The sequence below is a fragment of the Aphelocoma coerulescens genome, chromosome 5, assembly GCF_041296385.1.
Source record: "Aphelocoma coerulescens isolate FSJ_1873_10779 chromosome 5, UR_Acoe_1.0, whole genome shotgun sequence".
Classification (NCBI taxonomy): domain Eukaryota; kingdom Metazoa; phylum Chordata; class Aves; order Passeriformes; family Corvidae; genus Aphelocoma; species Aphelocoma coerulescens.
The window spans coordinates 47,048,096-47,073,479 of record NC_091019.1 but is presented as its reverse complement, the minus strand read 5'-3'; positions in this window follow the sequence as shown (position 1 = coordinate 47,073,479).

The following is a 25,384-nucleotide window of genomic DNA, read 5'->3' as shown; positions in this document are numbered from 1 at the left end:
CAAAAAGCTATTTCTCTGCCTTCTGAAATAAATTGTGAGTGCCCCAAGGAACGGGAAATAACTGATAGTCCTCTTAATGTAAAACCTTGTTTATTTTCCTTTTAACATGCAGAAAATCAAAATCTATTACCACATTTTTACCACATTGTAACTATTCTCAAAATCCAGGCTGAATACTCTGTGCTATATTGCCCAACTGGAGAAGTAAAGAGGAAATAATTATCTCTCTTACATATTGCAGTGTATAGCTATTCAATGACAGTATTCTTCAATTAAAAAAAGAATTTGAATTAAGTAGATCCAAGTCCTTCTGATATTTTTCTCTACTGGTGTATCCGTGTACAAGCACTGATACTTTTGCTCTGATCATCCCAAGAACATCTCCTATAAGGCCTGGATGTGTTTCACTGCTCACCATATGACATAATTTTTGCAATGAAATACTGAAAATATTTTTTAAAATCAAAGGTCCAAGTAGCTTAATGTCATGCCTCTAACAGTGGACAAATATAGTTGAAAAAAGGATTTCAGAATAGGGCCAATGTACAGATATTTCTACAACATACTTTCCTGACATTCTGGGATTTCCTAATGAAACAATAATATTTCTCCATTAGAAATATAAATTATGTACCCATTACTTAGTTGTGGGCACCTGTCCTATGGAAAATAAGTATGTCCAGATAAACATGTACACACACACACATAGTTAGTTGGTTGTTGTCAGTGTCTTAATACATATGTAGATAATTTCCATTCTAATGCCAAAGCGCATTCTTGGGCTATGGCAGTAGGAAAGCCTACTAAACACACACAACAGTGTGTTTAAAATTTTCACTTGTTGTCTAGTAAGCACACCCTTGCTGGCTCAGAACTAGCCTTTGTGCATCAGTCCTCAAAGACTTTGGACACTTGAATAAACACAAATCACAGAGAATCACAGAAACTTTAATGTTGGAAGAAACCCCCATGATCATCTAGTCCAACTGTCAATTTAGAACCATAGTCACCCCTAAGCCACATCCTCAAGTGTCACATCCAGACACCTCTTGAACACTTCAAGAGATGGTAACTCCACCACCTCCCTAGGCAACTTATTTTATCTAATATTTAATCTGAATCTCTCCCGGCATGACTTAAGGCCATGTTATATCATTGCACAAAATTGTAATAAAAAAAATAGTAAGGGAAATTTTCATTGCCTTTTGAGCCTTAGTTCTGGGGAATGTTTTCTGGCCCTTTTTCCCCCAAAGATTTAAAATAAAAATTTATTTCCAGTTCTTGAGGTGTCGTGTAGCCACATCTTCAAATACTCTGAGCCATAAGAAAAGCAGCAAATATAGCTAGCATTGACACAGCAAGTAATTTTTAGGTAAAAAGCTTCAGTCAGGCTTTCACAGCCACTGCTACATTCCTTCTTTATGATGTTTTAGAAGTTCCAGACAGAAGAGGAAGTGCTGAAATACTCAAAGAAAGGCACTTCACTGCTCCAGAATGGAGTCCTGTCTGGAACTCACTGTGAACCACTGGACCTCGTAAGGGAGACTGTCCTTGGGTGAGGCTGATTCTGGCTTCTACAAACCTATGGCAGCTGAAAACTTGAGCTAAGATGCAGGGCAATAGACTGTGACCTTTTGTGTGCATTCTTCCCATAATTATACAATAAAAATGCAGACTGTTATTTCTATCTTGCTAAATATCAGCTGTGAGTTTGAAACTGTCCAAGATCCAAAACAACACACTTTCCCTTTAACTTAAAAGCTAAAAGTAGGCAAAATCCACAATTTGGAGATCAGGGATAGTAGTATGTCCTACAAAAAGAGGCATAATATGACAATACTGATGGGACTTTGTGTTTGCCTGTTGGGTAGAAAGTGGAATTTTTCCAAGACCTTCTAGGAAAAGGCAGTATGGAGTCCTTTTGGGTTGCCAGAAAACGTTGACAACCCTCAGGTGGGATACCCTTTAGGAAGGTTAGAGAGTGGGTTGAGTGAAGGATCTGAAGCAAAGGAAGTCAGCATTGTGGACTTTCCATAAATGGTGAGGTAAAAGGTTAAGAAAAAATAACAGAGGAACTAGAGTTTTTTTATTTACTGAAATTATATTTGCCAAATGAAACATTGTTATTCAATGAGAGCAGGTGATAACAATTCCTGAGATGATATCATGGGTCCCATGACCATTTAATCCTTGCTCACCTGTGTACCTACAAAATCAGAGTGGGAGGAGATATCTGGGGTCAGTTCAGTAATTGTCTTTTTGGCATGAAGTTGTGCTTGTCTTTCAGATGATCAGAGAAATGTATTGAGCAGTGCCTTGTAATCAGTGATAGTGCAGAAGGTATCATAGATCTTTCTGATATTTAGTTGGCTTTGTGCCTCCACCAAACCGTGGCTGCTGAGGTAGCTATGCAAAGCTCTATATCATGCTGGCTGAGCTCTTCCTGTATACTAAGGAATGCTTGAATAAAGTTAACCCAGAGTAGATTATCTACCTTGCAGCCCTGTGGAGCTTCAGAAGGGCCGGGAGCACTTCAGTAGTTAGTTGGTTTGTGTTCACCATGGGTCTGATAAACCAGAAGGGAAGTCTCTTCCCCTTCCGAGCACTTTCTGAAATAGTTGTTTACTGTGTACCTTTCATGCCACTTCACTAATGTCCTCTTGTTCTCAAAGTCACTTGTAGTTTTAGAAAAAAGGCTGAATGGTGAACTTTGTCTCATGATAATATAAGAATTAACAGTCACAGAAGATTTAAATGAGTTGGATTAAAGTCATGTCTGTCAGCACAGCCCATTGGTGTAGTAAAGAGATGAAGATGTGAGTTATGATGTATCTCCTGTGTGTTGTAATTTTTTGTATGTGAACTAGTTAAAGAGAAATATTAACGGTAGTTTCAATGTATTTCACTCTGATATATTATCTAGAATTCACAAATATTCTTGAACAGGTAATAAATGGAGATGTTTTGCTCCCTGATGAAGAAATTACTTTACAAATTAATTTCTTGTAATCAAAACTTTTCCAGACTTATGCTACATTCTGCAATAATTTTGTTAGGAAGGTGTTGTAGATCCAGAATAGAATTTCTAGTGAAGATGAAATGCAGTTTCAGAGCAGGTATAACCCAGTGTGCAGAGCCATCTGCCTAATTCCAATGAAAAACCTAAAGTTAAATCTCCAACATCCTATAAACTGTTAGTGCTCTCTTTTTACCCCAATCCCCTCATGACCAAGCGTCAGAGGTTCCTTTGAGGATTTATGTTTTCTATAGAATCTGGTAATACTTAAACGTATTATGGCTTAAAATAAATGTGAAGAAAAAGATGAATTTTCAAGTATTTTTAAAGAAAATAGAACTTAAACCTGTGAATCTGGGGAGTCATAGCTGTGCATTTTGCCAAGAACAGCAAAATTAAGAAAAAAGTTTTCTTATTTTTTCTTTAGTCATCCATCTTAAATGCAAATGCTCCTATTTCTCCTTATGTTGACACTGAAAATACAATATACAGGTTTTTAATAGGATTTTACTGTGGTGAGAATCAAATCCAGTATTATCCAATGACTTTGTGAAGGAAATGATTAACTCTGGAGAAGTGACTACAGACAAACTTGGAGAGAGCCAACAGAACTATAAGAAAAATTTATGTCTATCCACAATGTTGGTTTTGGCACAAAGGAAAGTTAATGAGCAAGTGCAAGAATAGGAAATAGCTGAACTTTGTCAGATATTTTTGGTGTTCTGAAGAGGGCTATGAGTAAATCAGCAAGAGTGAGAAAACTCCCAGGTATGTCCACAAAATTACCTCTCCTTAGATGAAGGATGGTGAATTGTGGCTTTTCAGGTAAGTGAAGGCTACAGACAAAGCAGGTCATGCTTTAGGCAGAACTGGAGTGCACTTTGGAAGTCAATCTGAGTGTGGAAAATAGGGAGATGATAGGAAGTGAGATTAGTAAAATAGGGAATAGCAATTTTGACACATTGAATACATTACTCCTGTGTGATCAATGAACATGCAAGGCACAAGAGCACATGCTCTAAGATTGGGACTTGCTTCCTCTTCAGGCTAGAAATAGACCTGGGTTTATTTAGTGTTGTCCTTGGTTATGGCAATATTATATCTTGCCAAGAAAGAGTTATCTTTTCATTGCTTCTGCCACCTTTTCTGCATTCACCTGTGGCAACAAGGTGAAAGGGCTGACACAGTAAAGCAGAAATATTTCCTTATGTGCTTGTTTCGATTTTGAGCTTTAAGGTTGCTCCTCCTTTGCATTCTAAAGGAAGCAAAGCAATGCAGAAGTATGTAAACATCTTCTGGGTTGCCAGATAATAGAATTCCCTCATAAGTTAATGAGAGGATGGGCACTCAGGTGAGAACAGCTGTGGCTCCGTAATTGTTTTTTTTCCCATGTATGTGCAAGTCTGGGTTTTTTTAATACCTGAAAATGTAGAGATTTTTGCTTTGTTTCTTGCATTCACTATTCTAACATTCTTCTTCTTTTTTTATAAACAAGAATCAATTATCTTTTGGTAATTTTGATTTTAACAAAAATATTTAAACACTTATTTATTTTTTGCTAAACACGGGCCTGAAAAAGCGTGTGTTTAAAAAGTAATTTTCAGGTGAGGTTGAGAGTCGTGGAGACAAGAAAATCTAGATGGAGTTGGTTTTTTTTTTTTTTGAGAGAAGAAGAGACAGTAGTACCTTCTGTGAAAATCTTTGAGGAAAAGATCCTCAAATGTTTTCCGTTTTCTGCTTCCTGCAGGTATAAGATGAAATAATCACTTCCTTCCACAAAACAGCTGTTTCCTTTCATAATATAGTGGATAGAAGAGCCTTGATTTTGGCCAAATTAAAAAGGGGACACTGGTACTTGTTGTGAAGTGTGTATCCTATCCTCCTACTGCACAAGTAGGAGAGCTGCAAACAGAGCCTTTTTCTCTACACTGTGATACTCAGTACTTGGAAACACGACTCTGCATGTGTTTAACTTTCGATGCACGAATAATTCAGCTGAAGTCAAACTCACATGTGATTCCACACACTCTTCTTAGGAAAGTAGTCATTACTGCTGGGAGTATTCCATGGAGCTACGTGTATAAGGGCCACCTATATCGAGAACAAACATAGACAGTGTTGCCAGGGAACCCCAGGAGATTTGAGAGTGCACGACAGCAAGAACAGACTGAAAGGGTCTGTCCTGTACTGCTTACACTGCAGAACTACACATTCTGGATTATAATCAGCCCCTTGAGGGCTGCCAGTTTATCCTGCCTGTATTTCACTGCAAATCATTCTTCTCTGCTGGGTGTATAGCTGCTGTGACACTGCTGAGGTCATTTTACTTGAGCCAAGGTTGCAGTCACTACAGTGAACAACTTCTTTGGCAAAACATTGACAGCTTTATGGTGAAAGTAATGGAGTCCAGCAGGTCCTAATTTATTTTTATGTCAGAGGTTTTTAAGGCTTTGGCTACACCATTAAAACTAGTCAATCAGGTAGATCATATTAACCAGCCATCTTTCTTCTCTCTGACACTGTACTCACAAGCCCATCCTTGCATAAGGGTCAGAATGTTGCTATTTATATATTTCTAGGTTTTTTTGGACCATGTCACCACTTGTTTTCTTTTTTCACAGCTTCTTAAAAATCAAGATTCTTGTCTTCCCCCTTAGGGCATTTCTTGATTTAACTCACCTACAGAGGAGGACAGCTGTTGTTATTCAGGAAGAGAGCCACTGAGATCAAAGACTAGCTATGCAAATTGTCTACTCTTTGCACCTTATTTTATTGTCATGGTGTCACCTCTACCTGTCTTTTCTGAGCATCTCTTTCACCATTTTGTTACCCGGTTCTATGCTAAAATGTGGGATGTTCTCTCTGAACGAGCCAAAAGACTACAATGCTGACCTTAGAATCACAGGTTCATAGAATATCCTGAGTTGGAAGGGGCCAACAAGGATGACCAAGTCCAATTCCTGGCCCTGCAAAGAACAGCCCCAAGAATCACACCATGTGCCTGAAGCATTGTCCAAATGCTTCTTGAGCTCTGTCAGCATTGGTGCTGTGACCACTTCCCTGGGGAGCCTGTTCCAGTGCCCAACCACCCTCTGGGTAAAAAACCTCTTCCTAATATCCAACCTCAACCTCCCCTGACTCATTTTCATGCCATTCTCTTGAATTCTGTCACTGGTTACCAGATTGAAGAGATCAGTGCCTGCCCCTCCTCTTCCCCTCTTGAGGAAGTTGTAACTGCAATGAGGTCTCCCCTCAGTCTCCTCTCCTCGTACGGCTTCCCCTCAAGGTCCTTCACCATCTTCATTGCCCTCCTCTGGATGCTCTCAAATGCCTTAATGTCTTTTTTGTATCATGTTGCCAAAAGCTGCCCCCATAACTCGAGGTGAGGCTCCCCCAGTGCAGAGCAGAGCAGGACAATCCCCTCCCTTGCCCAGCTGGTGATGCTGTGCCTGATGAACCCCAGGACAGGGTTGGCCCTTCTGGCTGCCAGGGCACCGCTGGCTCATGTTCAACTTGTCATCAACCAGGACCCCCAGGTCCCTTTCTGTGGCACTGCTTTCCATCCTCTCATTCCCCAGTCTGTCTGTATATCCAGGGTTGCCCCATCCCAGGTGCAGAAACTGGCATTTGCCCTTGTTACACTTCATACAGTTGGTGATTGCCCAGCTCTCTAATTTATCCAGGTCTCTCTGCAGGGCCTCTCTGCCTTCCAGGGAGTCAACAACTCCTCCAAATTTAATATTGGCAAACTTACTTAGAGGTTTTATTTGGTTTTTTTTGTTGTTGTTTAAAGGACTCTTGTGTACTTTGCTTTTTCTGTGTACAAGGCTTTAGTCAATGTATACAGTAAAAGGTATCTGTATACATGAGGATTTGTGAATGCAGTAGAAGTGTACACTGGCAACTGCATTCCTTAGCCTTTGACCATTGTGTGATTAGCTCTCTGGGCTTTGTATGTTGATTCTTTAGACACTAAGTGCAAATAAAAAAAAGGAGGCAGGACTGTGAATTCATGTTACTTTGTGTCTTGCCTCTGAAAATTATGGATACAGTCCTCTTAACAGCAAAAATAAAACCCAATGGATGTGGATGATGTAAACAGAACATCTCTTGTTTCAGAAACTAATTTAAGGTCACGAGGTAAAAGTGAGGGATAACTAGGAATGTCTTAACAGATTCCTGCCCTGCCACCAAGGCTTTGAATTTCTGTTCCTCTCTTTCAATCTTCACTGCTTCACAGCAGTATTATAGAAAGTAGTTAATTGGCCATTGTTTGTGGAATTAGTTTCTAACTACAAATGAAAAATACAATTTTCTCAACTTTGGCTGAGACATGATAATTTGATTCCATTTCAATGGGTGTAATAATTTTCTATTTTGGTCTGGCTTTTTGCTGAAAGGGAAATAGGTGTGCAAAGGAATTTTTGGAAAAGGCTTCGTAAGGAGTTAATGGAAGAGACTGGTATGAAAACTAGACAGATGTTACAAATTCTCGAATAAAACCAGGTTCTGGTCAGTGGCGGTAGAGACCACAATCACCTCTAATAGGCATAATCTGCATATAAGTAACAGGTAAACTTTGTTCTGTTCGACCTGTGATGTTTAGAATGAAGAAGTAAAGGCAATGACATATGTTTTCATTAGCTTCTTCCATCAAGTTTGTTATTTAAGCCTTTTCTCAGAAAGTAGAAGCAGTTTTATTTTATTTAAATTTATATATTAATTAAATTAAAAGTAGCACTGCCTTTCAAACATTTTTATGTTTTTCCTTCCCCTGAGGTAAGATACCAGAGTAAAGTTATAGATACAGAGCATGTATGTTCAGGAAATAGGTGTTGTATCTCATCTTTGTTTCAGAAACTTCAGCAGTGGACTCCCTCAATAGGCAGTGATCTGCAATACCAGATATTCCTAATAACCTGAAGAGTTCAGGTAAGTGTAATAATATATTTAAATGATTTTGGATATACAGGATCACATTTTACTGATTTTTTTGGTTTTTAGAGGTTCATTCTTTCACATACTGATGCAGAAATAAGTTCTGAATGAGTTCTTATGAGTTTTGAAATTTTACTCAACCACTCAGTATTCTTCTAACTTTAAATACTACAGGAGGCTTTCTCTGTGTGAAGGGCTGACAATTGAAAAATGTGTTTGCATAGTATGTTCCAGAGACCTTGGAAGGTGTGAGGAGTACAAGGAAGGTGCATGCATGTGTTGGCTGTTTTCCATTATATTCCCAAGCTTGTTTATTTTTTCGTGCTCTGGTGTCTGAACTACTCTTTTATATTCTGTGTATAGAACTTCAGATTTGTAAAAATACTGTCACTGGAGATCTTGTCCCACTTATATTAACAACTTTGTGTCTCAAAAATGTATATATTTCCAATACCTCAGTGACACAGAGAAGTATTATCATTCCCATTTTAAGTGCAGAAAGTGTGCAATTTTCCAGCATGACATAGTCTCTCTTTTTCAAGATGAAAATTAAATACACAGGTGCTGGATTCAAGCTCAGTTTGAGCATGATCTTCACCTGCATTGGAAAGGGAGAAATTGTACTTTTTCTAATCCACAATTAGAATTCTTCTTTAGCCTAGAAGTGCTGGTTAGCTTTTAGTGTATGAGCAACAAATACATGACTAACCAGCTCCTAGAAAAAAAAATTAATTCTAAAGGCTGAATCCTTGGACTCTTAAATTTCTTCAAGTATTGAGCCCTGTGACCTTCACAGTTCTTTGAGTTCACACAGCATCATACTTAACCCTTCTTTCCTATTTGACTTTATTATTTCTCTTAAATAGTATCACCTTCAAAGCATCTGAATGGGCCACTAGAAATCTAGGCTTAGTTCCTGGTCTTGCCACAAGCTTCCTTCAGCCAACACTTTATATTCCCTGCTTTCAGTGGGTTATGGACTTAGGACTTTTGGCCTAGGGAATGTGGGTGAAGGGATTTTGATTTTTCTGTAACTCCAGTACTACTGTGATGCAACTATGAATAATCATATTAATACTGTGTTTGTGTACATAGACATACACTGAGTCTCTCTCTCTCTCACCTGTGTCATAATTTGGGCACATGGAAAGAAAAATAAGAAATGCAAAAATTTAATAATTTAGGACTTGTCAGGCTGAGGGATGCTATCTCTCTGCACAATCTCAACAAATCATGATTAAGTGCCTAGGCAGGGAAGAGACAATGCCCTGGAGCTTGTTTCCCATGTGTGTTAGGGTGTTTTCTTCTCCACCCCCTCTCCTACTTTACTGTTCTTCTTTCTATCACTGTAAAAATTCTCTAAGACATTCTGCCATTAGCCAATGGATATGCAAGTGACTTAATTAAAATAACTTCAGTTATGCTGAACATAAGAAATTAATTATATAAATTAAAACAATCATTGTTGTCGACATCAAAAAGATTTTAGCAGTAAGACAGGATACACAGATGAGAACCACAGAGGCAGCAGAACATGGTATAAATATTCTGATAATTTAAAAAAAAAAATCAAAATTCCCTTTAGTCTGAGTTTAATTATCCTGTTAAATAATAGTGTAAGCATTTTATTTCTATTGACTCCGAAGGAAGAAATTCAGTGAAAATTATGAAAATATTTTACAAGTGTGATCACAAGTTACATGGTGATATACACTGTTGCTGCTGTTGTGGTGGTTGCTGCTGTGATGGTAGTGATGGCTGTAGATGAAGGCTCATTTTGTGTTAGGTGCTGCACAAACACTGTGTGAGGAGAAATTACAGCAGTGAAGTAACAGCAGTGAGAAGAAATAGGGCTACATGATCTCTAAAACAAAGGCAGAAGAATCTCCAGGTAAGTGGTGAAATGACTTCTGCATCTCCAGAGGCGACAGAAGGCTAAGGGGCAGAGTTAAAGCAAAAGACTTAACAGTGATTTAAAACCAATTTAAAAAATCCAGTAGTTAATGAAAACTAATCTTCCATTTTTACACTAGGAAAACTTTGATAAATGGATGGAGAGGCCACAAAATGCAACTAGTAAGACACATAAACAAAAGCCTGTCAAGGCTAGGATTAGACCTTATAACTTGACTCACAATTCCTTGCAGTAAGAAAATCATACTGCATAAAATTAGTTGTTGTGTGTTTTAGTCATCCATTCTCTGATTGATTAATTTTGGGGAAATAAAGCATCATCATAAATACTTTTAAGTCAGTACAAAAAATATACTTAGTCCACAGGGTTTTCTTTCCCTAAAGGTCTGCTTTGCCTAATTCCCAGACAAACTGGAACACCTCCGGTAAACATGATCACTATGCTTTTCCATATTTCAGAGATAGAAGGAAATCCCTTAGTCTATATGAACAATGTCTGGCTTTTGTAGAAGCCTGAGTATTCAAAGAAAAGCCAGTGTTTCTGAACAATACAGTAAAACAGAGACTGCCTTTGGACAGCAATTGCCCCAAATACTTTTTATGGATTCATGACCCTGCTCTTTTGAAGCAGGTGGTGTCAGCTGCAGGTAGTTTCACCATGACTTGTCTTTTTTTTTTCTCTCTCTAAAAACTATTTGTTTTATCCTTAATGACTCAACCACTTTTGCCAAAAAGGCTTTTTGTTTTTTAATCCTCACAATGGGACAGAGAATGGTGTTGAAAGGTATTGTAGCTGGCATAGCCTAAAGGCACTGTGAAGCTGGGTAAAATACTTTGTCTCTTTCTCACTGTTTAATCTTGGCTTGCAGTCATACTGACTTATTAAAACAAAATGGAAAAAAACCCAACCCACCCAAATATTCCAGCTTGATTTTTATCATGAAAGGACTTCTGTGCCAAGAAGACACCTGGTTGGTTCCAGAGTGCTGTTTTCCAATGTAGCCAGATTATTAATTATATTTCTTTTGAAGGGCCAGGTCAGAGTTTTGAACTCTGAACATCACTTACCTCTCCACAAAAAAGCAAATATATAAAACAGCTTTTATTAATTAACCCATCCTGAGATTGCAAGGTGCTGACAAGAGGGCACAGTTGTACTAGAAATTTGGATTTCCAGATGAAATTTGGAATGTTTCTGAGCTGTTATGGCTCTACCTTTTCATCAGCATACCCCAGGAGCTTTACTTTGTTCATATTTCCAGTATAATTTTAGACTTCAGTCAAGTCTTTATCAGATATCTCTTTGTTTCTGACCCTGAATATTTGGAGATGAACTCCTGAACTTGCCAGTTCCAAACCCTATGATCATAGCAATGATGCAAGAAGTCAGGAGCCAACTGGAAATTTAGTAGCAAAAGTGAAATTCAGAGCTACAAGCATATAATGAGCCCAAAGAGACACTTCCAGAAAAAAAAAAAGCTTGGAAGCTGCTATTCTAGAAACGAAGTGGTGGCTGTCTGTTGCTGTTATTGCTGGTGAAATTATGACAGCAGGCTGAACACTGGAGAGAGACACGCATGAGTACCTTATGTGATCTTGAAACAGGATATTTTTACTGCAACCCACTGGAGTAAAAGGGGTACCAAAACTATACTGAGAGGTATCTACAGCAGAATGAGACTAAAATTACTGGCCTTCAGTGTTATTTTCCTGCAAGAATAACAGTGAGGCTGACTGTAGGCTCCCCACCTGGTGTTCCCAATGAACTCTGGGTGTACATCACATTTAGACCAACCCTAGGGATATATCTACTTGCCCAAGCACTCTCTAGCTTTCCAGTCACCTCTTCTGAAAGCGTTAGTCCAAAAGCAAAACCTGATAGTTTCTCCTATCATGATTCTGATGTTACTTATCATGGATGCATATGGGATTTACAGCGTGATTTGAAACTGAGTTTTTTGCGTATCTGTCTGGGTCATGTGATTATGCTGGAACGCAGAATGCTCCTCAAATGCTCTGTCACATAATGTGGTTGTAAGCTGTAAGAGCAAAGAGTGTTTTGCATAATACACCTTGTAAACAAGGACCTCAGAGTAGAAGGTTCTTTGTGCACTTTTGTTACTTGTTCTTTCTATACCATTGAAAGAGTTTCCTTTATTCACCATGAGATTCGTCCTGAACAGGATCTGGTATATATTTTCTGAGCCACTTCATTCTATCATTACAATATATTTTTTTATTATGACATCCTAGTTAGTATGTTGTTTGGTCTTAAAAATTAAGCAAAGTTGAGTTTGGGTGGTAACTGGATGAATGTCTTCCAAGAAAACATCAGTGTTACACAGGAAATAGCATTAGTGATTCATAATAAAATTATGATTCTTCAATTTGAAATACTTCAGAAAGAATAAATCTTCTGTATTTTGAAGAGGTAAAAAAGCTGAATCATTCTCTTCAACATGAACCCTGAGGGTTTTGGTTTTATAGTTGGTTTAAATTTTTTTGTGTGTGTGGGAAGCCTCTCTGTCTTATATGAATTGTATGGTGCTGCTAAACTGCTGCCCTTTAGTAGCCCCAAGACTAGTCTACAGTGGCCCTACCTGAGTGTCTCTTGGATATTTGTAGGATGTATTTGATAATAAATCACTTGACCCACCACTACTGCCCTTGCTGCCAATATACAAACACATTATATTTCCTTCAGGGTGCAATGGGTGCAAAAGAGTATTATGTGCATAATTAACTTGCTGCTTAAGTGAGCTGAGTAATAAAGGCAGGTGGCTTCCTTAATATGAATCAAATATGTGGAAGAAAATGTTGCTGCTAAAAAAAAAAATTAAAAAAGGCATTCACTATTGGGAAAATTACTTGACCCCTTGTAGAAGTGGAGGATATGGGTAGGATGGTCAGGGAATGAGATTTTAAATGTAAAATTTCCAGTAAGATTACTGTTTCTCATCAGCTTTCATATTTGCATCAAATGGGAGATATTTGTATCAAATGGGAGAGATGAAGATGAAAGGCTTACTCACAGACACAAAGTGAGCCAAAGATTAGCACACATTATTCTCCTAGTTTCCTGAACTTTTGGAAAACAATTTGCTTTTTGCCCCTTCTGTGCAATTTTAGGAGAGATTTGTTATTATGAACAAAAGGGTACTTATGCCGTTGTAAGTGTAGGATTCATCTACATCAGCAGAGCCCTTCTCCTCATTACAGGCTTTTGAAAGGTCTAGCATAATTTAGCAAAACTTTGCAATGGTCTTTCTTTGCCAGTAGAGCAACAAAAATTGGGCCAAGGTAAGTGTGATCTCATATATAATTCAAATGAATTTGTATTATAGACTTGCATGGTCCAATGCATATTCCTTGCCCAAAGGAAGATTCAGCAGGGATATTACATCAGATGGTTATGTTGTTCAGAGGGACATCATCAGTCTGGAGAAATGGGATTGCATGAAGCTTGACAATGGGAAGTACAATGTCCTGCACCTTGAGGAGAACATAGCCCCATCCACCAGGAATTCTGGGTGTCTTGGAAGCAGCTTGACAGAAACACACCTGGGTGTCCTGGTGGACTCCAAGCTGAACATAAGCCAATAATGTGCTCTTGCAGCACAGAGGACTAACAGCCTCCTGATCCACCTGAGACACAGCACTGTCAGCAGCCCAAAGGAGGGGATTTTCCTCTCTACTGAGCATTGGTGAGGCCCTTCCTGAAGTGCTGTGGCCAGCACTGGGTTTCCTAGTACAAGAGGGTGTGGACATGCTGGAGCAAGTCCAGCAAGGACCACGAAGCTCAGTAAAGGAATGGAGCATTTCTTATCCTAGGAGAGTCTGAGTGAGCTGGAACTGCTCAGCCCAGAAAAGAGAACTCAAGGGTGCATATGTGGGTCATATTGTCACCTATATTCATGTGTTTAGTTCCTGACATGGGTGGGGGTTAAAGAATATGAAGCAAGACTCTTCTCAGAGTTTCTCAGTCAAGACTCAGACAAGAGAAGAGGCAATAGACACAAACTGAAACACAGGAAAGTCCACTTAACAGAAAACCCCATTTTTGTGGTGAAGGTGGTCAAATAAGTTGCCAAGAGAGGTTGTGGAGCGTCTGTCATGGAGATTCAGCTCCTGACTTGAAAAGAATTGGAGCAACCTGCTTTAGCCTACCCTGCTTTGAGCAAGGAGATTGGACTTTATGATCTTTGAGGGCTCCTCACTCTATGATTCTGTGTAGCTATCTATAGGAAACTGAGCTGTATAAACAGTGGGGAAAAGTTGCTGCCATATTTTGCATTCCTCAGCAAAACTAAGGTTTCCTGGAATGATCTTTTGAGAAGAAAATATAGAGGTCAAAAGCCTTTGAACTCTAGAAATTGTAGGTTTGTCAAATCTTCTGCAAGAGAGGGGGCAGAAGTCGCGTGCCTTGAAATCTCTACCAATTGAGACAATAATTTCAGAGTAATTGTAGAGAATAAGCCTATTTTGGCATAGGGGTGGACTGTGCAGGTCTCTGCCTGTGCAGGTAAATTTCTATGGTTCAAGTGTTTCAACACATGTTACTAAAGCAGTATTTTATTTGTGTTATGACTCAAAACTGAAGTTTGAATGTACTAGTAAAAAAAAAAAGATAGTACTCAAGGGGAGGTGAATTGCTTTGTACTGTTGTTATCCAAAACAGTTTGAGCTAACTCTCTTATATTCTAGATTGTGTGAAGGATTTATCTGGGTAAGCAAGTGGGACATAAGAAAGCAAAATGTGTGAAGCCAGGTTTGCTAGTCTAGCTGTGTCCTTCCTGGCTCCTGGAATGCTTATTCACTTCTTACATCTTTTGCCCATCTGCAGGACCTGAAATTGGAGGTTTTGTTGATTTTGTTGTTGTTCATACCTTCAAATATGCCTAAAATATTTTTAAAAGCTGATTAATTATGCCTTCCCAGCATGGTGTGGGAGTTCACTCAGCTATCACTTACCTGCTTACCACTTTTACTGCTTACCTGATACAGCATAAAGGATTACTTTTTACTGCATGGTCCTTCATTAATTTTTATTAGGTGCTGGTCAACTCCTTAATTCAATCCACTCTAATTAATTAACGTGATAAGACAAAATACCCTAATATACCTATTAATACAAATGAGTGGAATCAACTTTGCTGCACACCTGTTCTCAGTAATCTGCGCAAATACTAGTGAATTATCATTGCCTCTCAGAAATAACATCCACAGTGACATCTTGTTATTCTTTGTTGCTGGCTGATGAAGCTCATGTTATTGCATTGCACAGGATGCTTTGGAAAATGCAGTCTCTGTGACTGTGAACTATGGCTGAACTTTATACATCTTGAAGAGACTGCTCTAATTTGCTTGTGGCCCCACCAGAACTGCCTGCCTTTATGGCTGGAAATGCTATAGTACAAAAGTGTCTCAGAAATATCAACGTATTAAATATTGCTAGAGTTCAAAGGGCAAAATCAGAACAAAGTAGAAGTGGACTTGAGTCTGACGGCTGTAAATGGATCCTCTGTACAAGGAATTATTTCCTTGAAATCTGCTCTGGCTCACTCAAGGTCATACAGGCCACCCATGCAAGAGGACATCTATAGCTCTACAGCAGTTTTAACCACAAGGTGCCTGGAGGAGAGGTGCTAAACTTGCAACAAACCTGGCCTTCATTAGAGATTGTGAAAGAGGAAGAATATGCAGATAATGTAAATTTTTTCTAGTGAATAACATTTAACATATTTTGTCTTGTCTCAAAACTGTTAGACAAATTTGATTCCCTTTTCTCCCCTTCATGATGAGAAAAGTAATTGCAGTACTTCTATCTTTTTTTAGCTCTGATTTGAGTCAGTCATTGCCCATGTTGTAAGATGGGGACAGTGAGACATATAGGCATCTTAGAATCTGTAAGGAAGTCCATTGCAGATTATGGGATTAATGTTTTCAATTTGGAAGCATAAAGTACTAGAATATATCCCATTTTCCCCTCTTCTCTCTCGAAATATCTGTTTGGTGGAATGGCTTGTCTACACACAGTTAGGAGTAATTTTCATATGACCATAGCCTGAAGAAACTACTATTCAAGTTTTCAGTTCTGTTTTTTCAGCCATGCAAAATACCAAGGCTCTGGGCTTGAGCTTGACTCAGGCATTTCAGAGGGGACTGGAACTACATGATCTTTAAGGACCCTTCCCACCTAAACCATTCTATGATTCTTCTGTACCAACTTCTCCAAAGAGAACATAACCTAAGTGGTACGCTTTCATACCTTTTCCATAGACAAGTTTATAAGGTGTTAGATGCAAGGAGTAATTCCATGTTCATTTTCATAAAATCTGCCGACCAGAAATCAAGATTTCACTGCTCTTGAACACTTACAGAATGTCTGCTAAATACATTCAGATATCCATGTATCACCAGTGACCTCTGAGAGCACAATAAGAAGAAACTGATTTGCCTCAGAGAAACAGAAATGATGTTTTATATACATTTACTTAAAATATCTTTGGAAGAGATTGCTGAAAATGGTTAGGAAAATCAATGGAGTTCACTAACCAGAGGGACTTTTCCTGCTTCTCAGTAGAGATAGCAATGACTGGCTGGGATTATTGTAACACTGCAATGATCAGTTAGATACAAAAATTATTTTGTATTAGAAAAATTGCCTTTGCGAGTTTAATGCTTTATGGATTAAAATTTAGTATGCTTGAAAGTGAAAAGCAAAGTTGAGAGATACATCCCAAGTCCACACAGATTTGTTATGAAAGCAAAAAGTGTATCAGAAGAGGGAAGGGTGAATAGTTGTATAGGAAAAAGGACAGAAAATTTTTACCCAAGTTGGTAAGGCCTTTAGCTGTGAGAAACTGAAGTATACTCTTGCATGCTTGCTGCGTGCAGCCAGACATTTTGGCTGGCATGATGGGGAGAATGGCAACAGGTATGGAAGTGTCACCCTAGCAGAGCAACTCCTAGCAAGGTGTTAAAAAACAAGTAAAATGAGGACGTGCAATTCAGTTGGTGAAGCATACTGCCCTTTTACTGTCCACCTCCTTCTTACAAGGAACAAAATTAAGGTCTCTGATGGGAAGTGCAGCATTTTTCTTGAGGGCAGGAGTGCTGAGAACACTGTTCTTAGAAATAGTAAGGTGTGGTTTTGCACAAAAAAATAAAAAGTTTTTGTTTTATAGCTAGGAGTACCACTGCTGACATGAAACTGAACAATTCAGGGAAGGCAAACACCTTGGAAAGCACATAAAAATTGCTAAGAGACTTCTCCTGGTAAAGTCAGTGGGACTTTTTGCCTGGTATGTGGAAAGGTTGAAATCTCTGTAATTAAAAAAAAAGAGAAAAAAAGGAAAAAGCTGTGACATATAATTTAGGGCTTGACTTTACTGCTTTATTTGTGTAAGTAGTTACACTCTTTTCCAAAGGCTTATTCCATGTGGTGAAACATTACTTTTTCCTAAGTTATGTTGCAGTGTAAGTTTCTTAATAGTTTTCAGACATAAAGGTATTTGGGGGCATATCTTTCCCTTGTTAAAGTAATGACCAACGCTTCTCACTTATTTCAAGAGTACTGTAATATATTCAAGGCATTTTTAATTAAAATGGATTATTCAGTATATGTACAGCACTTTGAAAGCTACGTAAGTGCTAAGTGTCATTACTATTCAACTCATTATCTTTTACATTTATCGTAAAACTAGCCACGACTTAGCTGCTGTTAAGCTTCTTAGTTCTCAAGGAAAACTAACATTAGAAAACACTTTGACTTTTTTTTTTTTTTTTTAACGACACGAATTACTACTACTGCTGATTACAGCAATGATGATAGTGTATGAGCACTAACTGAACCAATGCAGAGGCCAGTTGTTCTTTAAGAAACTATACATTTATGAGTTGCTATGCTGCACTTAATCATAATGGTCCCATTTGGAAGCACGGACGCAGGAACAGGATTTGTCATTGCTCCACTCTTTTTACAGACACCATACATGCAAACAGATACACCCTTGGGAAATGGTAACTATACACCTAACTTGTGTCAGTGGTCAAAGGAGGTACAGGGCAGTGGGAAATCAGAACTGGAACACACCCACAAGGCATTTGCATTATGCCTGCACATATGTGTTTCAAGAACGGGACACTTCAGCTAATGCTGTCATAAGAAATTTGTTTCTGTACAAGTGCATTTGAAAATCCAGGCTTTTGAAGTTGCTATCTGGACTAAATATGCCCTCCTTAAATTTAGGCGTGTGCATGCTTCAATGTTTTGCAAGATTTTTTAAGGGGGTTTTAGGAAAACGATCTTATTTTGTCAGGAAGGGGTAGAACTTTAACTTTTTTCATGTGAAATTAGAATCTTGCTAGCACACTAGATTAGAATCTTGCTAGTCAATCTGTCAAGTTTTCCACTGAATAATTTATAGTAATAAATATAAAAGTCTACCACTAGATATGTCAATAAATCTGTTTTTCTCAGTGTATATATACCTTATCCACGTATATTCAGAATGTTTTGATGTAAAAACCCAAACTTTACTGTAAGGAAAGATTGTGAGTTAATAGGAGTGGGGTAGAATAATACTGTGGCTACCTCTAAGGTAAATGCTATGTGGCATTATTTAGGCTACAAAAATACTTGCCGTACTTAGTTGTCTTTTGGCTTGGTTGTAACAGAAGGACCAGAAGAATACTTCAGTTCTTGGAGTTTTTAGAAGAAATATATGGCATCATATAAGATATAGTCTATCTTTTTTATTTATTAAATTAATAGTGTTAATCCTACCTGTACACAGTGAAGATGAAGGCCCTTTTTTCACTAGCAATGAGACTTCATAAAGAAAATCACATAAAAACTTGATAAGGTTCTTGGTACTTTGAGTGTGAGGGAATAACAGATTACTGCCTAGGTAACTAAAGGTATAATGAAACTTTACAGGTGAATGGCATTAATTTGTGTCTCTGCTGCATTATTCTGATTACTGCTGTTAGCAATATCTGACATTTATACATCTTTCCTCTGAAGATGTAAAAAAGCTTCAAACCTTTGGAAACCTCACTTAAGTTTCATAAAAACCGGTGCTTGATATAACTCTCTAAGTAAAAATAGGTATATAGGGAAAGCATGGCAGAGGTTTTCAGTGGCTTATTTAAATGTACACAGTGAGTTGTTTGCTGACTGGGGACAGGTTTTTTGATTTTAATCTACTGTTCCATCTAAAATTCTTCTTTCCACCACCACAATTCTTCTGATATAAAGGGAATTATATTTAACTTTCTGAATCACTACATTTCCTTTCAAATGCCTGTTCAAACATTTTTAGGAGGAAATGAAAACTAATGTTCCTGGGTACATGCTCACAGCATTTACTGAAATGGTCTGTCATGCTGAACCTTAGAACAAGCGGCTTTCATCACCTGTAAAAACTTCACCTTTCCCAAAGGAAGATTTTTCCTTCTTCAGGTTGGGAAAGTGGCACAACAGACCTCACAACAAATATTTAGGCAACTATAAAGAGCAAAGGACATGGTGAGGGCATAAAAAGCAAATATCATAGACCCTGTACTTGTGTTAAATTTATTCTAAGACAAAGGTTTGATTTTTTCTTTTTTTTAAGTTGAGTTTCCCCTTTTTATAAACTTGCTTTTTTAGGGTAATCCAACATTAAATCATCAAAATCTTCTTTTCTTGACCCTCTGTCGTTGAACATTAGTTGTGGCGGCATCAAGTAAATAAGAACCTGAGAATCAAACCTGCTATTTTCTTTCTATTTCTGCCTGGAATGATTCTTTGCCTTGATAAAAGGAGTAGAGAGATATACTGAAATAGAAGAATTACAGGACCCTGAAATTCAAGTTCTGGCTTGTGACTGCAAATTGCTGAAATTCTCTGAGGCTCTGCCCCTTTTTCCACTTCATTCTTTCAAACTTTTGTACTTAAATTGAAACTCTTCAGGGCAGGGATTTTCTATAATATATACTAATTCAGGGCTTAGCATAGTTGATGATTTAACTTAAACATCATATTTAATAGTGAAACGAACAAACCATAAAGAAATGAGCATGAATCACTGACCCTAATGTGGGGAACTGTGGTAGGAGATGGATGGAGGCAGCCATGGGATTGTACAAGTGTCACAGACCTCTAACCACAGAAACTGAAGACTGAAAGAACATGCTAGGCCTAAATGATTTGTAAACAAAAAAGGGTAATGGGATTAAAATGAATTAAAAACCAACAAAATCAAACAACAAAAGAACCAAAGTGGGAATGGAAAACTTAAATTTCACTAGAATCAAAGCACAAGTTTCAATAAAGCTGAAGTCTGAGTAAATCTGAAGTCAGTGTCAGTGGGAGACAGAAAGTATTCTTATTTCTTACAGTACAAAGCTCTGGAGTACTTTCTACTGCTCACATTGTTGAGTAGGTATCCTGTCTAGCATCCCTATTATCTGTGGAAATACAGCTCAGAAATTTGCAGGTTTTCATGTAAAAAACGAAACATTATTGAAATAGCGGGTTTGTCAAGTGACTGACTTGAAATATTTTCCTCCATTTCTTCAACTGCCAGAGATCTGGAAAATACTGTCATGAGGGGGAAAAAAGCACATAAATTTACCATATTTAACATCCCTCTAGAAGAAGCACAATGGGCACTTCTTGCATTATCACTTAGGTTGTTTTTGGATAATAGAATGAACTATTTCTAATGTAGCAAAGAAAATGTTCTGTATGGACAGTTTGAAAAACTGAGGAAAATATAGTAGAAAACCCAGAATGAGCAGATGATCTGAGTAGTCTAGGAAAAGCTAGAGCCCTGGGGCTAAGGAGACTTTGAGCAATATTGTTCATGTGTCCCATATACAATTAACAGTTTTTAATAAACCCATGAAATGGAAGGAGTTCATTAAAGTAATGCCAGTCTTCAAATGGCCTGAAAGCTGTTATTTATACACTTGAATGTATAAAACCAAGCTGTTGCAAGGAGATTTGGACACCTACAATATGGTTTCATTCAAAGATTTGTAGTTTCTGTCATGAATACTGAAGACATTGAAACAAAAAAAAGAAGCCTTGGCTTTCAGGCTTTGATATAAGAAGTTCCATATCCTCACTTAGGGAAATAAATTGCCCATGAACTCCTTACTGCCTCATCCAGGAAGATCTAGGTATTTTCCTTATTGCTGAGGATGATGAGCTACAAATGTATAGATTTCCCAGAAGATGCAAACTTCTAGGATATTTTGGCTGCAAATTCATGATTTTTAAAAGGCATACAAATTATGGTAATAGAGTACTGACAAAACTGAGAGAAGCAAGGTTAGGTAGGAAATTTGAATCCTACTGAAAAAAAATTCAAAGTTATCTGATCTGAGACTGAGTATTGATGGTATTTGGATATATGCAGTTACTAATCTCATGCATCTAAGAGGCTATTCTTGAGAAGAAGGTCAGTGGTTTGCTGGGAAAAAGGAAATGGACCCTTCTTAACTGGAAAAGGTGGGGCTGGAGGGCTTTTCTAGAGCTTTGAGTCAAATTACTTAGAAACGGCTACAGAGATAATAAAATCTTATACAGATTCTCCCCCCGCCCCAACAAAGTCTTCTGATTATCTTTATTAATAAATCAGCTTCCCTGTTTTTCTTTAAAGAAACTACCTTATCTTTTAGGGTGGATAGGGTATTTTGTTTTGTTCCAAAATTAGGTCTGACTCAGCCAGGTGTGTTTTAGCATCAGCTTTGTTGAAACGGGGAGATGATTTTTGTTTTGCATAGAAATTTGGGGATCATTAGTGAAGGGATGTGAGGAATTCTTCTAGTCTCAAATTTGTCACTATTATACAACCACACCCATGAGTCAATTTTTTATTTTGCCATCATACAATGAATGAAGGCCCTTAGAAGGTACCAGACTGACAGCTTTGAAATTTACAGAACAGGTTTTGCAGAGGCATTAGCAGTTCCAGTTCTCCTTGTGTACTTCAATCTTTCTGAACCATTGTGTCTTGATTATAAGACAACCTTGGTTGCTGCCTGGTATATCTAGGTATAACTTGCCAAAATGATATTATCTTCTTTCCTTATCCAGCAGTGACCCAATTATATGGCCTTTTCCTTCCTTAGTTCATTTGAATACTGTCTCAGTTTGGCACCTATTGGATGAAATTACTCTAATTGTAGCCCTGCTTTGTGGACTGACTGGGCAGCGAGACTGACTCTCTTTGTCTACTTCAGGGACTTCATGCCATTGGAGAACTGCTTCTGTGGGCAATTTGCATTCTTCTTACCTGTACTCAGCTGCAGTGCAGATAAACTTAAGGGATCAGGTCTCTGGGGCTTTAAATCAACACCTCTCACAGCTGCCAGTTTCACAAAATAATCAACTCTCAATTATGCAGCATAATGGCAATGGTAGAATAACCCAAATAAAACAAAAACAAGGCTTATACAAAAGGTAAATAAATTAGGCTGTAAGGATAGATTTAGTGTGCTCACCTTGGAAATGCTGATAAGCAAATTCCTGTAGACAGCAGAGGCAGCTTTAAGCAGGCAGAATGGGGCTGGGGATGAACGATGCTCCATTCAGACATGGTGATGTGGCCAGGAGTGATGGAGGCAGGTAAGGCCTGGAGAATCCACACCATGGATAATCCATTCAGATAACACTGCAACTTGTGGGGAAAAAAAAATGCTTTTTTCATTAAACATATTATTTCTTTTAGGAAAGCATGCTGCTGGTCCTAATCAAAAAGTGTAAATAAACAATGAAGGCTCAATGGCATTTTAAGTGAGGGAATTGCTGCTGAAAGATGGGAGTGATTTTTCTCTTTTGGCAAAGAGAAAAAATGCAGGTTTATGAGAGGCACAAATTCTTGTTTGGCTTTAATAAACAAATTTTGCCCAGGGCAGCAAGGCTGAGCGAAACTTTTCTCTTCCCCATCTCTAGCCATATCACTCTGCAGCTGCACAATTCTCCAGGGATAAGCTCATGGACACACTAACTAGCTCGGAAACAAAAAGCTTCATTCTTTGGTTTTGGCAGTGAAAGCAATGAGAAGCAGCAAGGCAGGCACACAGGTTGTGCTGAATCCTTTGGGATGATCTCTCCCATGAATCTCCTGGGGGTAGGACCCAAGCAGCAGCCTTGCTTGCCTGTCACTGGGAGGTACTCTTTCACAGCTGTGCTGCAAAGAGTAACTGCATTCAAAATAGTCTTACTTAGTTGGAGAAAATAAGTCTGAGTAACCAAAATATCAATCAGTCCACTTGGTTTGTACTCTAGTGTCTTGATACGGTGTGTTTGAGTGCCACTGTAGCTTACACAGGTAGTTAAGCAACAAGCAAGTAAAAACCTACACAAAAAGGTGAAGGTTGTAAAATACACTCCCTGACATACAGAAAGCTAGTATGGATCCACTAGAAAATGAGATTAGAGGATGTGGCCTGAGCTGTACTAACTCCACCTCAAATTTTCTGTGTTCAGGTAGAGTTATCAAGAGAGGTGCAGTAAACGAACTTACTAGGGACTCATGCCCTAATCTTCATGCTACTGTGGTTGAAACTGGAATGAAACATGATGCTATGCATGGTTTCGGTTTTGATGGCACTGATTTTTATAAACATTACAAAATATGAACATCTATACCGATGCTGTTGACTTTAGCCACATACAAGGTTTAGTAACAGTAAATGCTTTAATGTTGTTGGCTTTGCTCATTCCACCTTGACAAATTATGGATGATATGTTTAATTTCCCATTACTGAACCTGACTGCTCCTTAGATTATGAGAGAATTTTATTTTCTTTTGCTGATGAAGAACTGAGGTACATTGTAGGGCTATGCCCAAATTATATAGGAAGGTATGGCAGAGCAGGTAACTGAAATGAGCTTTAGCTGAACCCTATCTCAGTTCTTTCATGCGTAAATTAAATCCTGCCTAATTATTCCTCATATATCAAATTCATCCCATTTTCCTTCAAGAAGGATGGCTTCAAGACTTCAAGGCTCTCTTAGTGTCTCAAGGTCTGAAAGATCTAGCCTTTCTTCCTAGTTTCATTACCATCTTCAGGCTTCAAAAGTGAGATTATGCTCTATATACCTGACTTTCACAAAAGAGGCAAGTAGTGATTTCCCTTGTATTTTTGATGTCTGAGAGAAATAAACACAAGGATCAATTGTTTCAGTCAAGAAGGAGCAACTACTAACTACTGTCAAAAAGCAGAGTTAAGTTTTCCTTCTCTGTTGAGGGCTGCTGGACTCTCCTGTCAAGCTGACTAGTAGTGCATTGTGCCCTGCAGAGACAGGCTGCTTCTGAAGACAGCAATGAGAAAACGATCTTTTTACATTTATTTACTCAAAAGATTTATGACTTTAGGGTTGCATTAGGGAGTTATCATCCATTTCTTGACTGAAGCTCCCAAACACACAATCTGTTGTAGTTTTGTTTAACTCTATACACACAGTCTGCTATATAGGCAAGAAAGGTGACACAGTAAATATGAACTACCATCTCACACCAGTGCTCCATGGGCTTCCTGCTCAGCTCCCGATGCACTTCAAAGCTCTGTAGCTGTCTGGTCTCCAGCTGTCTTACAAACAACCTCTTCACCCATGAAGCATGCTGTGGGTAGGGGCAGTTGTTTCACAGGAACCCAGAATACATTGTGTTCCCAGGGTAAGTTCTTGCCTGACTTTACCTCCAGGGAACAGGAAGCGTTTGAGCTGGACTGTCCTCAGAGCTGTTTGCAAACTGTTCTCAGAAACAATGGCTGATGATTCATCTGGCACTGTCATCAACAATCTCCAGGCCTGCCGTTTAACAGGCCTTCCCAAAATAAAGAAAGGGGACCTTCCCAGACAGAATCATGTATTTTTTAGTGGTGGATCTACAGAAAGGTAACTTAGGCTTAAGAGTGCTTGTAATCAAGTGATTACGTATGCTTGCCCGAGGTCAGACAGTAAGCTAGTTTAGCAGCTCTGGGGACCCTTGTTCCTGTCTTGTGCTCACATGACATGAGCACACTGACTCATCCATGTGTGGGGATACATAAATGCCTTCTTATAACGTGTTTTTGCAAGTTTTAGTAATAAAGCCAGATCTGTGAGGTTGCAATCCTTCTATGGCAACAGAACACTGTCATCACCAACATTTGACTTAAAAATAGTTTGAATAAGAAACTCAGTCTTTTTTTTTGTTTGTTTTGTTTATGCTAGTAATGCAGAAGGTCACTGGTTTAATTTGTGCAAACTTTTAGAGTTATTTCTATGAGTAAACATTTGCTGGAAGATATCCTGTCTGGGTGATATCTTTTGCAAATGCCTGAAATTAAGCTACCTAAACAAAGTTTTCTTGTGAGAACAAGACAAGACACGGGGTGGCTTTTCTAGAGGTGTACATCCTTGTATAATGACAGGCCAGGTGATATTACAATGTCTGAAAATTAAAGACCCCAGACTAGGTAAGATTGATGGTGTCTACCTTCTGCATTTGCTAGCAGTGAAAGGATAGTGAT